This window comes from Diadema setosum, chromosome 1 (genome assembly GCF_964275005.1).
Source record: "Diadema setosum chromosome 1, eeDiaSeto1, whole genome shotgun sequence".
Taxonomy (NCBI): Eukaryota; Metazoa; Echinodermata; class Echinoidea; order Diadematoida; family Diadematidae; genus Diadema; species Diadema setosum.
Window position 1 is genome coordinate 21,431,760 of NC_092685.1, and position 15,102 is coordinate 21,446,861.

The 15,102-nt window shown below is 42.2% G+C and overlaps 1 long non-coding RNA gene across 1 annotated transcript; it reads left to right on the plus strand.

Moving 5' to 3' along the window:
• Positions 1 to 8,217: 8,217 nt before the first annotated feature.
• On the plus strand, positions 8,218 to 13,491 carry LOC140234916 (uncharacterized). The gene is made up of 2 exons (XR_011901660.1): positions 8,218 to 8,305; positions 10,391 to 13,491. It is a non-coding gene; the product is annotated as an uncharacterized lncRNA (long non-coding RNA).
• The last annotated feature ends 1,611 nt before the right edge of the window (positions 13,492 to 15,102 follow it).

Below are 15,102 nucleotides of genomic sequence, written 5' to 3' on the forward strand. Positions count from 1 at the left end.
GTTCTCGTATAAAATCAAGGGCCTGTTCCTACGACGCTTCATTCCTGCTTCGATAACGCTGTTGGCCGCTTTAGCTACGCTGTTCCTACGCTTTCCCAGACTCAATCATGCACGTCTTCCGCACTCGCCGCTCTAAAATCGAACGTAGCCGATACGCTGGAAAATGTTTGCCAGAACAGCAAAACTGATGATGATGAGGAGGACGCGTTGTCGTTGTCGCGGAAATGAAGACGAAGGAGTGCATATTTAGAAGAAGAGATGCAAACAATAAAGAGAATAAAGCAAAACACTTTGGAGCTACTGTACGGGACCCTGTGCAGGATAAGATATCTGACTTTGGTATTTTGATATCCGATGGATACTACTTCCATTGCAAAAGAAATTAGCCGTTACCCTTTTCGGCTGAATGAAACCAATATGTGTGTGTGTGTGTGTGTGTGTGTGTGTGTGTGTGTTTTTTTTGTAGGTTAAAAAGGAATGATCGGATAATTCATTCTATTTCCTCTCTTCTGTTTGATTTCTGCCTTAAAATGAATTGAATGATTTTCTTGTTTTATGGATTATGGATTATGTCTCATAACTGTAGGAATATCTACATGATTTATGGACAGATGTATGTAGAATGTGTGTATTTTTTTTTTGAATTGTTATATTCTCAAAGGAAATGGAATTAATAAAAAGATCACTGAAAACAAAAAAGTGTGTGTGTAGGGGGCACTTTGGGGGCTACTCTCGGGGCCCCGTACAGGATGAAATAACTGGCTTTAGTGCTTTGGATATCTCTGATGAGTACTATTTCCGATTGCAAAAGCAAGTAGCCGTGACCTTTTCAGCTGAATAAAATCAATGTGTGTGTGGTGGGTGGGGGGGGGGAGGGGGTAAGGGGGCATTTGGGGCTACTATCTGGGGCTACTGTCTGGGTCCCATGCAGGATAAAATAACTGGCTTTGGTATTTGGGATTTCTCTGATGGGTACTAATTCCATTGCATAAGAAATTAGCCGTGACCCTTTTCGGGTGAATGAAACTATTGTGTGAGTATGTGTGTTGGGGGGGGGGGGGGGGGCACTTTGGGGCTACTGTCTTAGGGCCCCGTACAGGATAAAATAACTGGCTTTGGTGTTTTGTATGTCTCTGATGGTACTACTTCCATTGCAAATGAAATTAGCCGTTCCTCTTATCAGCTGAATAAAGTCAATGTGTGTGTGTGTGTTTGTACGTAGGGGCTTATAGGGGGTGGGGCACTTGGGGCTACTGTCTGGGGCCCCGTGCAGGATAAAATAGCTGGCTTTGGTGTTTTGGATATCTCTGATTGGTACTCCTTCCATTGCAAAAGAAATTAGCCTGACTCTTTTTAATTGAATAAAATCAATGTTTGTGTGTGTTTATACGTAGGCCTATGGGGGGTGGGGCCCTTTGGGGCTACTGTCTAGGGCCCCGTACAGGATAAAATAGCTGGCATTGGTGTTTTGGATATCTCTGATGGGAACTACTTCCATTGCAAAAGAAATTAGCCGTGACCCTTTTCAGCTGAATAACACCATATTTCTGGGGCCCTTTGGGGCTACTGTCTGGGGCCCCGTACAGGATAAAATAGCTGGCATTGCTGTTTTCATGATAAGTACACCCAAAGGAACAATATCCACCAACTTTTGTCCGTGACCCCCTTCGGCTGAATAAATCCATTTTCGGGGTCCCTTTTTGTGGTCCCTAGGCTTACGGTACAGGATGTGACTTGCCAGCAATTCATTTATTGACCCTTGGCCACATCCTTACATGATGAGACCATCAAAAAGTGTGACCCTTTTCAGCTGAATAAATGCTCTGGGCCCCCGGTCTATTACTTAAACTGGCTGGAGCGTCGATGACGGGTTCGTTTGTCCACAGTATATGGACGCGGTCGTGGGATGATGGTCTTGTTCTACTGCTACTCTTTAGATTACTTCACTATCACAACTGCAACCACGGATCACTAAAACAGACTTGCAGTCATTCGTCACACAACACTTGACTTTCTTCGTAACTTAGTCTGCTCAAGCAGGAATTGAATTCACAACAACACTGAACGTTTAATTCCAAACTTCTATGTACATTGTCGCAAAGTGTGATTACATATAGAAGTTTCATGTATACTCTGTACACTTTACAGTATCATACAATTCAAACATTTACACACGGATTGTTTCCATTTTAGAAAATCTAGTATTGATACTTATACTCTGTGCCCCAATTCTTATATTATTACCTTTTTAGGAGAAGTATGAGTGTGTTTCTTTACATACATGTCATACTAACTTAATACTAGACCACTTTTCTAATAAAGTGCTATTATTACTAACATTACACTCTGTGTGAACTTAGATTCTATCAACTTTTGGTTATACTTATAGTGTCTTTAACTGAAATTGAATTACCGGTCCTCCATTCTAGATGTTACTTAGCTCTGTTCCTGGCATTTGTCTCCAAATCTAGACTGCAAGCAGTCTTCCTTGGTTTTCTCCTTTATAAAGCACGGCTCAATAAAATACGCAAACAACAAGAATAAATAACACGCGTCTTTCCACTAGTCTCATGACACTATCCGGGATCTCACCCCGCCGGGATTTTAACCAGCACACACTCCACAGATACATTTCTAGGCCCTGTCAACAGGTTCCTTGCAAGTTCTGCACTCACTCTGTCGGTGTCAGACCCTGCAACCTAGGTATCTCACTGCCCGGTACTCGGTGATAGCATAGACATCAAGTGGGTCACACTCCTACCTATCACTGGTGGGACACAAACACCGCTTTCAAAATAACTATCTTCTGACACTAAATCAGCACCTCGACCGTTACTGTGCACTAGTCAGGCCTGCCCTAGGCACACTCGATTTTGACACTTGTTAAATTTACTAAAAGTAATGAGTGAAAAGACAGAAACACAAGGAGGGAAAAAGGGGGGGGGGGGAGGAGGAAAGAACAGCAGCTTGCCATGACCACATCACGCTAGGAGTAGGACATCAATTGCCAGATTGCAGCTAAGCCCTTTGTAGTTTCAGCATCATTGAGACTCAACCTTCCGCTAAAGCATCAAACTTGTCTTTCATCTTGAACCCAGTCTCCGACACTGCAAACATCACAACTGCTGGTTTGGCATGGTAACACGTCACTCATCAAGCTGTAGAATCTGCCGTCAGTCTTTCGCCTCATCAGGGAATGAAAGGGAAAGGGGGGGGGGGGGGAAGGGGAAGGGGAAGGGGAATCTGCCCAACACTCATCACAACCTACACCTATATCTGTGTAACCTATTCGGTATTCAATGCAAAGAGCACTAACGTTACTATGGTACCACCTCATGTCTTCATAAGATGTTAAACTACAATCCACTGCACATCACATTATCATCATAAAATATTCTAAGTTCACACTTCCCTTGAAAAATTTCCAAGTGCTGACACTGTCAAAAATTTCTAAGTCACACTTCTCTGAAAAATGACTAAGTGCTGACACTGTCAAATATTTCTAAGTCACACTTCTCTTAGAATGACTAAGTGCTGACACTGTCAAAAATTTCTAAGTCACACTTCTCTGAAAAATTTCTAAGTGCTGACACTGTCAAAAATTTCTAAGTCACACTTTTCTTAGAATGACTAAGTGCTGACTAGTGACACCATAAAATATTCTAAGTTCACACTTCCCTTGAAAAATTTCTAAGTGCTGACACTGTCAAAATGTTGAAGTCACACTTCTCTGAAAATGACTAAGTCTCAACAAGTGTCTCATACAAAAGCAGAACTAACAGTAACAGTTAGATTCTAGACGACACTAACTAGAATCCTAACACAGTTTAAATTCCAAACACTAGTTGCCAATCTGGGTAAAATTCTAGCAACAAACTGGATAACAACTTGGGTAACAACAATAATTAGACTGAGTCTATCCTAGGAGACATCGTTCATGACCCCCTATCCCAGGGTCCCAGACCCTGCATTGCATCGTCGCCATCTCTCTGTTTAGCAAAGAAAAATAACATCCTCTCTTAATAAATTTGCCTAAGAGACTGTGAGCATGTAAGAAATATTCTCAAACAATTGGTACTCCATACTTGTCCCCTACTCTATTGAGAAGCAGAGTTTATTTTCGCCTAAGTCAATGGAAAAGAAGCCTAAATTCGCTATCCATCTTCTTAATAAAATTGTTTCCAATTTCCCTAACTAGGAAAACCATCACAAATATTTTCTTAAGTATTTGTTTATATCCTCATATCTCAGTTTATAAGTTCTAACAATGCTAACAACAATAGGGACTTAGAGAATTTTAGACTTACGATTGCTCTAACTTTATAGCCTCAGACTTTATCAGATCACAAATGTAGCATCAACAAGACATCAAGGATGTACAGGGTCAAGATCATCAACGAAATTCTCAGCCAGGGTAAAATTTCAAGCTTCCCGGGCCCCTTTTATACCCCTTGACCCGGGAGTCCCTAAAGTGCAGACAATACGCCTCTGAACGCTGATTGGCTAAAAGTTTTTACGTCACGCACAGCGGCAAATTCAATTGGGAAGTACACAGCAGCGACCATTGTTCGCCGGGGAATTAACCTGGATACAACAAAAATTACACTCTCATCTTTGGACATTACACTTCCAAAGCAAATTCTGGCTATTCACCAACTTATTTCTCTTCAGTATAAAAGGTAAGCAGTGAAATTACACATTTCTTAATGCCATTCTCGTACGTGAATACACTCGATCTTACCTCAGTCCCACATGTACAATTCTATGTTTTCTGACTGAGCTATAATTAGCACACAGGTTTCGCCGTTGCCGGTTGATTTTAGACTTGACACTAAAACCACATAGTCTCATTTTATACCTGTGAAAACATTAAAATGACTTAAGTTTCTTCCAAAATTCGATCTTGTCTACCAAAAAGATCTACAAGAGCCAAAACCTATGTCATAAATTCTGAATTCGTCTGTTGACATTCTGTGATACGGTAACTACGCCATACACTGTGCAATTGTCTATGTAGCCTAGCTAGCGTCTACACATTGTCATTTATGAGTGCATCCTGCTAGTCTTCTATCATCACTGTTCATTGTTTATTACACATATTCTTCAATAAAATCTTCTTTACTATGATATTCATTTTGTGTAAAAAGCCTAAATTTTGTTGTTTTGTACTTCTCTGAATTTTATTCACATTCCAATGTTCAACGTTGCTGACAATTTTGAAATACTTATCAAAACATTGCCTGTATCCAAAGACAATATCAACATTGCTGTTCTCGTTATGTACTACATGTATTGTATTGTATTCTTTATTTATTTATTTTTTTTTGGGGGGGGGGGGGGATAACAGCATTTCCTCACACATCCCCCTCCTCGACAATCACTGTCCCAGTGATTATTACCACCACCTTTAAATTTACAGATCCCAATTATAACTTCTGATATCTTCCTGAATGAGCAGAATTAATAAAATCCCTACTCATATCCTACAACACCAACTATATGACATATGTTACATCTCATATACATCTACACTTATTTACAACAACAACAGTAACATATACAGTTCATATCACTCTCTACTCTTCTTTCACTTCACACAGGTCTGACTCCGGGTGAACAATGTCCACTGTCTCTCTCAGGAGCCGGGTCTGTCCATGTGCTGTCACATAAACCTTGCTCCTGATTTCGATGCGAGTGATTACACGGATCCCCACACAGGCTTTTTCGAAGAATGGTTAGTTCATCATCGCTCTCGTCCCGCAGATCAATAGTGCGCTTCCTCGACATCTCTGTACTGGGCTTTGCCGGGGTGCTGTCGCCATTCTCAACGTTGCCATCGTCATCGCTAGAGTTGCCGCCAGCGTCGTCATCATTGTTAGCACTTCCATCGTCATCACTACAGTTGCTGCCAGCGTCGTCATCATTCTTAGCACTTCCATCGTCATCACTACAGTTGCTGCCAGAGTCGCTGTCAGAGTCGTCGTGCTGCTGCCCTCATCACTGGAGTCACCATCACTGAAGATCTCCTCCCACTCGCCTTCATCTTCCACTTCAACCGTTGTAACTTTGTCTTTACTTCCCTTGCTTGGCTCCTCCTTCTGCTCCTCTTGTGTCTCCTTGTCCTCCTTCTCTTCCTTGTCTCTCCTTTCCTCCTTCTTTTCCTTGCCTCTCCTTTCCTCCTTCTTCTCTTCCTTGTCTCTCCTTTCCTTCTTCTCTTCCTTGTCTCTCCTTTCCTTGTTCTCTTCCTTGTCTCGCCTTTCCTTCTTTGTTATCCGCTCCCCCCTCAACTCGACCTGGGACCTATTCTTCATCCAGTTTTTGCGATACGTCTCGCTAGCGACACCATACTGGATGGTGGGCAGCCTTCGATGGGGATGGTGTGTTCCATGGTGGAGATCGAGCGCTCGCTGATTCTCCACCTCCCTCCCACAGATCCTACATCTCCCCGTTATGGTTGTCTCATGATGATTGTTTAGATGTTGGCGATACACCTCCCACGTGTTGTAATACGAGGAACAGAAACGGCACTTCATCTGTGAAGCAATCAGGTGGGTAGAAACAAAACAAATATCATCTGGTTAGTCATTTACTCATCATCCTTCCTAAATCTTAGTGGAGGCAGTCTAACTCTATGGGGATTGCGTCTCACAGTCTCATCAAGCCAATTCTTGCGGGGGAAACCATCATAGGTCTTAAGTCTATTAACGTGTACCACTTTTGGTGCGGTCCTCTGTGACTGTTGGATACGATACACTACTTCAGACAGTTTACTGGTTACAAGGTACGGACCCAGCCACTTCATCATCAACTTAGGTGATAGACCTCTTCTCCTCTGGATACTTTGCAACCAAACCCAGTCACCCTTCTTGAATGTACGCATCACAGTGTTTCTGTCATACATCTGTTTCTGCTTAGAAGCTGCTAACTTCAGTTTTGATCTCGCATTCTCATGTGCATCTTGTAGCGAACATCTTAACCTGTATGCATAATCATCTTTGTCATTTTCATCATCAGGTGTTGGTGATTCTATCGTCAAATCTACCGGAAGAGTGGTTTCCCTTCCCAACATCATCATAGAGGGAGTTTCATCAGTCGACGATTGGATTGACGTTCGATAGGCCATCATAGCGAATGGTATCCTCTCATCCCAGTCTCTCTGATGACGATCAGGGTCAAGTGACGCAGCTAGTGTAGTCGTCAAAGTGCGGTTGAATCGCTCAACGAAGCTGTCTCCCTTAGGATGGTAAGGACAAGTTCGGGTTTTCTTCACTCCTAACATCTTACATACTTCCTTCATCAGTGTGGACTCAAAGTTGCGTCCCTGGTCAGTGTGTAACTCTTTGGGTATCCCAAATCAACAAATGAATTCCTCAACAAAGACCTTAGCAACCGTCACAGCTTCTTGGTTAGGAATGGCAAAAGCTTCAATCCATTTAGTAAAGTAATCTCCGATGACAAGCACATAGACATTCCCTCTATCAGTCTTAGGTAGGGGTCCCATGATATCCATCGCAACACGCTCTAATGGGGCTCCAACTCCATATTGCTGCAAAGGGGCAAGAAGTCTCTTGGGCGGATTCTTCATCATGGCACAAGTGTTGCATTTTCTCACCCATGACCTCACATCACTTGCAAGTCCTACCCAATAATACCTCTGCTGTACTTTGTGAAGCAACTTATGTACCCCTAAGTGTCCAGCTGTCGGAGAATTATGCAATTCCATCAAAATCTCTGGTCGTAGTGTACGAGGGAGAACAAGTTTCCAAGTCACATCACTACCATCAACAGACTCCCATTTTCTCATCAATACCCCATCTCGCACTGCCAGTAAATCCCAGTTCACCCAATAGGTTTTCACTGCAGAGGAAAGGGCAGACACTTCTTTCCATTCTGGCTTCACATCATTTGTTTCTTTCCATCTCAACACATGTTTGATGTCAGCATCTTGCTGTTGTGCTCGTCTAATTCTCTCAAACGTCACAGAGGGAAGCAAAGTAATTGCAGCAACTCTCTCTGTCAACTCATCTACATCAAAAGCTGTATTCTCAGCCATCATCCATGAATAACTTGTATCTAAGTAAGAAACAACAGCAACAACAACACTAAAATTCAAATGTCTGAAACTTCAATAACTTCGTAGTTTACTCCACCATTTCAATTAACTACTCGACACGCTTAGTCATCAGTATCTAATTCACTGTCTCTGTTTCCTACACAGGCATCATTTAGGCGGCCACACTGGGAACAAGGGCGTCTTGACAGTCCGTCAGCATTCATGTGAACTCTTCCAGCGCGATGAACCAAGGTAAGGCGATACTGAGTAACTATCTCTAACCATCTAGCTAGCTGACCTTCAGGATTCTTGAAATTGAGTAACCATGTCAGTGCGCCATGATCTGTTCGAACTTGGACTTCTTGACCATAGAGATAATGACGAAAGTGCTTCAGAAAGTGAACAATCGCTAACAGCTCTCGTCTCGTCACGCAATAGTTTTGTTCTGCTCGATTCAAAGTGCGACTTGCATAGGCTATGACTCTCTCATGCCCATCTTGTGCTTGTGATAACACGGCCCCGATAGCATACTTGCTTGCATCAGTGTCCATAAGAAATGGTACTCCTTCTCTTGGGTAGGCTAGAATTGGGGAGGTTGTTAACTTCTCCTTCAAAGTCTGGAATGCCGTCTCACACTCTGAGCTCCAGTCAAATTTCTTCTCTTTCTGAGTGAGGACATGAAGTGGTCTTGCAATTTCAGCAAAGTCCTTAATGTACCTGCGATAATATGACGCCAGGCCGAGAAAACTTCTGACATCAGTTGTGTTAGCAGGTGTAGGCCACGATTTGATTGATTCTATCTTCTCAGGATCTGTGCGTACTCCGTTATCAGACACAATGTGACCAAGGTAGAGGACTTCTCTCTTGAACAGGTGACATTTCTTGGGTTTCAACTTCAAGTTAGCACTTCTCAGACGATCTAGAACGAGTTTGAGTCTGTCGATCACCTCCTCTACTGATGAGCCGAATACAATAACATCATCCAAGTAAATGAGTAGTATCTTCCAATGAAGTCCTGCCAGCACAGTTTCCATCAATCTCTCAAAAGTAGACGGTGCATTTGATAACCCAAAAGGCATCACTTCAAATTGGTACAGACCTCCAGGCACAACAAAAGCCGACTTCAACTTTGCATCATCATCAAGGGGAACCTGCCAGTAACCAGAGGCTAAGTCTAGTGTGCAGAAATACTTTGCACCATCAAGAGCATCAATCGACTCATCTATTCTTGGAAGGGGAAACGAGTCTTTCACAGTGTGTTTGTTGAGTAGGCGATAATCTACACAAAACCTCTTGGTACCGTCTTTCTTATCCACGAGTACAACAGGGGAAGACCACGGGCTGCATGATGGCTTGATTATGCCTCGTTCTAACATTTCTTTCACTTGTTTGTCGATTTCATCTTTCAGACCCATAGGCGGACGTCTTGGCCCTTGTCGTAGTGGTGCATTACATGTCGTGTGAATGGAGTGATACATCATCGTAGTTCGACCTATGTCATTGTCTCCTCTTGCAAATACGTCTCCATACTCAGCTAACATCTCGGCTATTTTGGCATGCTGTCGCTCATCAATGTTGGCTGTTGCTTCGATATACAAGTCTCTCAAGTGTTTGGGTACATCATCAATTATTTCATCAGCGCTAACTTCAACTCTTTGAACACGACTTCGTTCATCACTCATACTGGCACAGGAAATAACCTCATTGTCTATCACAACTAACTCCTCTTCACAGTTTATTCTCGCATTGGTGCATTGGAGAAAATCCATCCCCAAAATTCCATCTTGCTCAATATCTGCTACCACCAACTCAACTTCATGTACTCTACTTCCAATCTCCATCTCTACTTCAATTTCTCCATACACTCTAATTGCAGATCCATTTGCCTGAGAAAGCTGTACTGCAGAATGACACATATTTGCTTGATGCATTGTGCTGACTACATCATGAGAAATTAATGAAATTGTTGCTCCAGTGTCAATTAAGAAATGCAACTGTCTGTCATCAATCATCACTGGAATGAACATAGTGTAACTGACATCACTGATAGTGCAAATTCTAGTTCTGTTATTCTGCTGTTCATCATCTAGTTGTGTGGGCCTGATCGCTGGTAGTTGGGCCGTCCCCTGGCCAACAGGGAAGGCCTCCTGTCGTTTCCCTGCTGAGCTCCACGATTTGGGCACTCCCTACTAAAGTGTCCAACCTGCTGGCAAGCAAAACATGTGACAGTAGATCTATCAATCTTTGGTCTCACATCACTCTGTCTCAACACTTCAGTCAACTGTTTGAGAGTAGATTTCAGCTCATCAATTTCATGTCTCATTTTGTCATTCACAGGTGCAGCCTGGACCTGGTTCTCCACTGTCCTGACGTATCGAGTTGGCCTACATCTCTCGCGAGCTTTCTCTACCTTCAAAAAGGATTCTGTCGCGAGCCCTGCACGGATTGCCTCATCTAAAGTCGTTGCATGCGCACGGAATATGCCACTACGAATCTCTGAGTCATCAATTGCTTCTGAGAAATGTCCACGCGCCAGTCTCTCACGTGCATCATTACTCAGTTCGGGGTAAGCTAAGGCAGTCAAATCACGGATGGCTTGGCCGAGTTCTTGCAGAGTCTCATCTTTCCCACGACGCCTCATTCTAAGTTCCATCAAGAAATTTTCAGCATGCTCCCCTGGACCAAATCTATGTTCCAAGTGCTCCACTAAGTCCTTGTAAGAAATGGGTGCACCAGGAGGCAAATTTGACAACACCTTCAAAGCAGGTCCCTGCAAACGAGTCGCCAAATACTGCCCAGCCTCAGAGTCAGTCCACGAATTCAACTCTTTGCAAACCTCAAAATGACGGCGATAATCAGCCCACGGCATCTTGCCACTGAACTTGTCGGGAATGACATCCTTGCGATGTACATCTGCGGTTCGCATCATCACTTCAGTTGGGACATCACTTGCGACATAGCGGGGGTTGGCATCAAACTGACTAGCGGTATATTCACGTCGTCTTCTTGGTGGGATGCTATCACCATACTCATTCATTCTGACAGCTATCTCTGGATCCATACCATCAACAGCCCAACTTCTAGTGACTACATCATCACCCCCACCAGTACCCTCTGTCATCGTCACAGGACTCACTGGACTAGCTTCAGTCATGACCGCCTTTTTATTTTTAGCGTAGAAATGGGGTTTGTGAACGTGTCTCTTACAAACAATCAGGAGCAAGCTCCCCTATGCAACTAGTCACCTATGTACTACTCTTTCACTTTAACTCTAACCAACCAGTTCGTGAATAGAGTTCCAACTTACACTAAGGTTCGAAGTGTGCATTTTTACTGATACTCAACTATCTTAAGTGTATTAATACGCTATAATAATATGCACTCATACTCTCCTACACTCCCAACCAAATTTAAGAACAGTACTTTATTACTTGGTACTCAGAATTTTCAGTCTATTTCAGAGCACAGGTACTACATGAACCCCTCGACAGTCCAGCTGTCCTAACCTCAAACTTCACTACCAACGTCACTGTAACTTCTCCACATCAATATCTTTACACAGGTCTCACAGCTCCCTGCTGTTCACCTAGTAACTCACAACTTCAACGTCACTACATCGCCTTATCTCCACAACGGCACAAGTTCTCCAAAACTCCAACGATTTGTCATGTAATACCAGTGTCCAAGATAGCACAATCACCTCATATTCTGTACTTTACTTTTAACCACTAAGTATTTGTTAGTGCTTTAAGCCTAAGTACTATTTCCAAAACTAGCAACCTGTTTGTAACCATACCAACAAATTTTCTTCTACTGTCCTAATACAAAATTCACTAAGTTGAAATTCTGACTTAGACCTTTACAATATACCATCAGACCGCTCACAGAAATATAATTTCTGAAGTAAAGACTGAACCATCACTCTGCTTACAAAAATTTTAATCTGAACTAGTGCAGCGTGACCATCCCACCGCTTACACAAATTTTAATCTGAACTAGTGCAGCGTGACCATCCCACCGCTTACACAAATTTTAATCTGAACTAGTGCAGCGTGACCATCCCACCGCTGCCACCAAAAATATGTAACGGTATTTGATCGTGACCATGTACCAATTTGGGGTGGCGATCTTAAAAGATTTGTCCTATCTGCCACCAAACAGTAACAAGGCTAGATCTCCGTAACGGTAGCTCAATCAATCAAATCTCATCAACTATCACTCATTCGAAGGTAATGCTGCCACCAGGTTTGTTCAGGTAAACCACGCCTTGCCAACAACATAACTTTCTTATTGTCAGCAGAACTACAGAGAGAGAGGGAGATTAACTAGAATCTATTCATAACAAACACTGACCAATCAGAAAGCTCCTTTTATAAGTGCCTAATCGACCCTGAATGCCACTATCACACTGTATGTGCTATTGGTTAAAAGTGCGTACATGCAAATGAGATAACTGACTTGACCGCCAAACAGTCCTACTAAGCCATTGCTACAGGCACCTCAATACAGTGAGTCTCGTGATTTTGCACTAAATCTCCTGTTTCAACAAGACTTCTATGCCAAGTTTCTAACAATCTCATCATTCAAGCATTCAGCATAATATAGGTGAGTTGATAATTCGATATTTAGTGTTTTTGTGCATAATCGTGACTGTCAGAATAGCTAGTGTTGATATTTAAATACCACGAGTCAGCTGTGCACGTTTCAGTCATTGCACCACAACACTCCATACAGCGACAATTTCGCCACACGTGTTTCCAGCACACACACAGTCAGACTGGCATGCTAAGCATTCTCAACCACTCTCGAGCGTAAGGTCAACAGGCCTAACTGTCATGTACATTTCACTTGTAAATTGCGGCACCCACATTCTGGCATTCCTACAGTGTATCCTAACTACTAGTAATCCCTTCTCTCTCAGTCACAAAGTTCTTACCAAACTGATTACTTAAACTGGCTCGAGCGTCGATGACGGGTTCGTTTGTCCACAGTATATGGACGCGGTCGTGGGATGATGGTCTTGTTCTACTGCTACTCTTTAGATTACTTCACTATCACAACTGCAACCACGGATCACTAAACAGACTTGCAGTCATTCGTCACACAACACTTGACTTTCTTCGTAACTTAGTCTGCTCAAGCAGGAATTGAATTCACAACAACACTGAACGTTTAATTCCAAACTTCTATGTACATTGTCGCAAAGTGTGATTACATATATGTATACTCTGTACACTTTACAGTATCATACAATTCAAACATTTACACACGGATTGTTTCCATTTTAGAAAATCTAGTATTGATACTTATACTCTGTGCCCCAATTCTTATATTATTACCTTTTTAGGAGAAGTATGAGTGCGTTTCTTTACTTACATGTTCATACTAACTTAATACTAGACCACTTTTCTAATAAAGTGCTATTATTACTAACATTACACTCTGTGTGAACTTAGATTCTATCAACTTTTGGTTATACTTATAGTGTCTTTAACTGAAATTGAATTACCGGTCCTCCATTCTAGATGTTACTTAGCTCTGTTCCTGGCATTTGTCTCCAAATCTAGACTGCAAGCAGTCTTCCTTGGTTTTCTCCTTTATAAAGCACGGCTCAATAAAATACGCAAACAACAAGAATAAATAACACGCGTCTTTCCACTAGTCTCATGACACTATCCGGATCTCACCCCGCCGGGATTTTAACCAGCACACACTCCACAGATACATTTCTAGGCCCTGTCAACAGTTCCTTGCAAGTTCTGCACTCACTCTGTCGGTGTCAGACCCTGCAACCTAGGTATCTCACTGCCCGGTACTCGGTGATAGCATAGACATCAAGTGGGTCACACTCCTACCTATCACTGGTGTATGGCGCGCCAGAGGGGAATCAAATATTTATGTTCGACACCAACTAAAAAACCATTTCATCAAGTAAAATTTCATTCAACAAAAATATATTCGACAAAATATATATTTGATAAAAGATATATTCAATAAAATATGTATTTGACAAAAATATATTCAAACAAAATATATATTTGACAAAAAAAATATATAGGTTTGACCAAAATATATATTTGACAAAAATATACATATATTTCACCAAAATATATTTGACCAAAATTATATTTGACCAAAAATATATTTGACCAAAAATATATTCGACAAAATATATATTTCACCAAAAATATATTTGACACAAAATATGTTTGACCCAAAATATATTTGACCAAAAATATCTGACGAAAATATATTCGACAAAATATATTCATTTCAACAAAAATATATTAGACCCAAAATATATTTGACAAAAAGTGTTTTACATACATGGCTTTCCATACTTTCGAAAAAAAAAATCATTCGATGAACGAAAAACCATTCCATGAAAATACATTTCATGAGCTGAAATACGTTTCATGACAAAATACGTTCGACAAAACGAGTGCGCAATATTCGCTGTGTACCAAGCTGGCCCATGCGACTTGTCTACATATGCAGCGCAACACGTACGCATGCATACACTGCACGTGTACCATGCATAGCACACTACAGCTAGCTAGCCCGTCATCGGCGCGGCGCAGCCGCTGGCCGCCGCGGTGGGATGCTCGATCGAGTGGTGGGTTTTGAGCGCGGTAGCTTTCGCGATTTCGATGTCGATCTAGCTCAAGACTTCACGCATGGGCCATGGGCTTCCACTGTTCTGAAAGTGGGAGTAGGAATGATCCCGCCATGGCGTTATGCAAAAGATTCACCATTGCCAGTTGGCGAGCGCGAGATCGGGATCAGGTCGTGGCCGTGGCAGAGCAACATCAGCGGTAACCGCATGCAGCAGCGACCCCAACACGTTACTGGTTACAGCGCTCCGCGCCGGGGTTACATCATCACAATACAAATACATAGTACTAGTATTTCATCACATCATCACTATACAACCAGCTATATACCTCATCACTATACAACCAGATACATACTTCATCACTACAACCAGATACTTCATTTGATGAATCTTCAAGTTTGATTGGTTAAGAATTGGGGCATTCAGTCAGCAA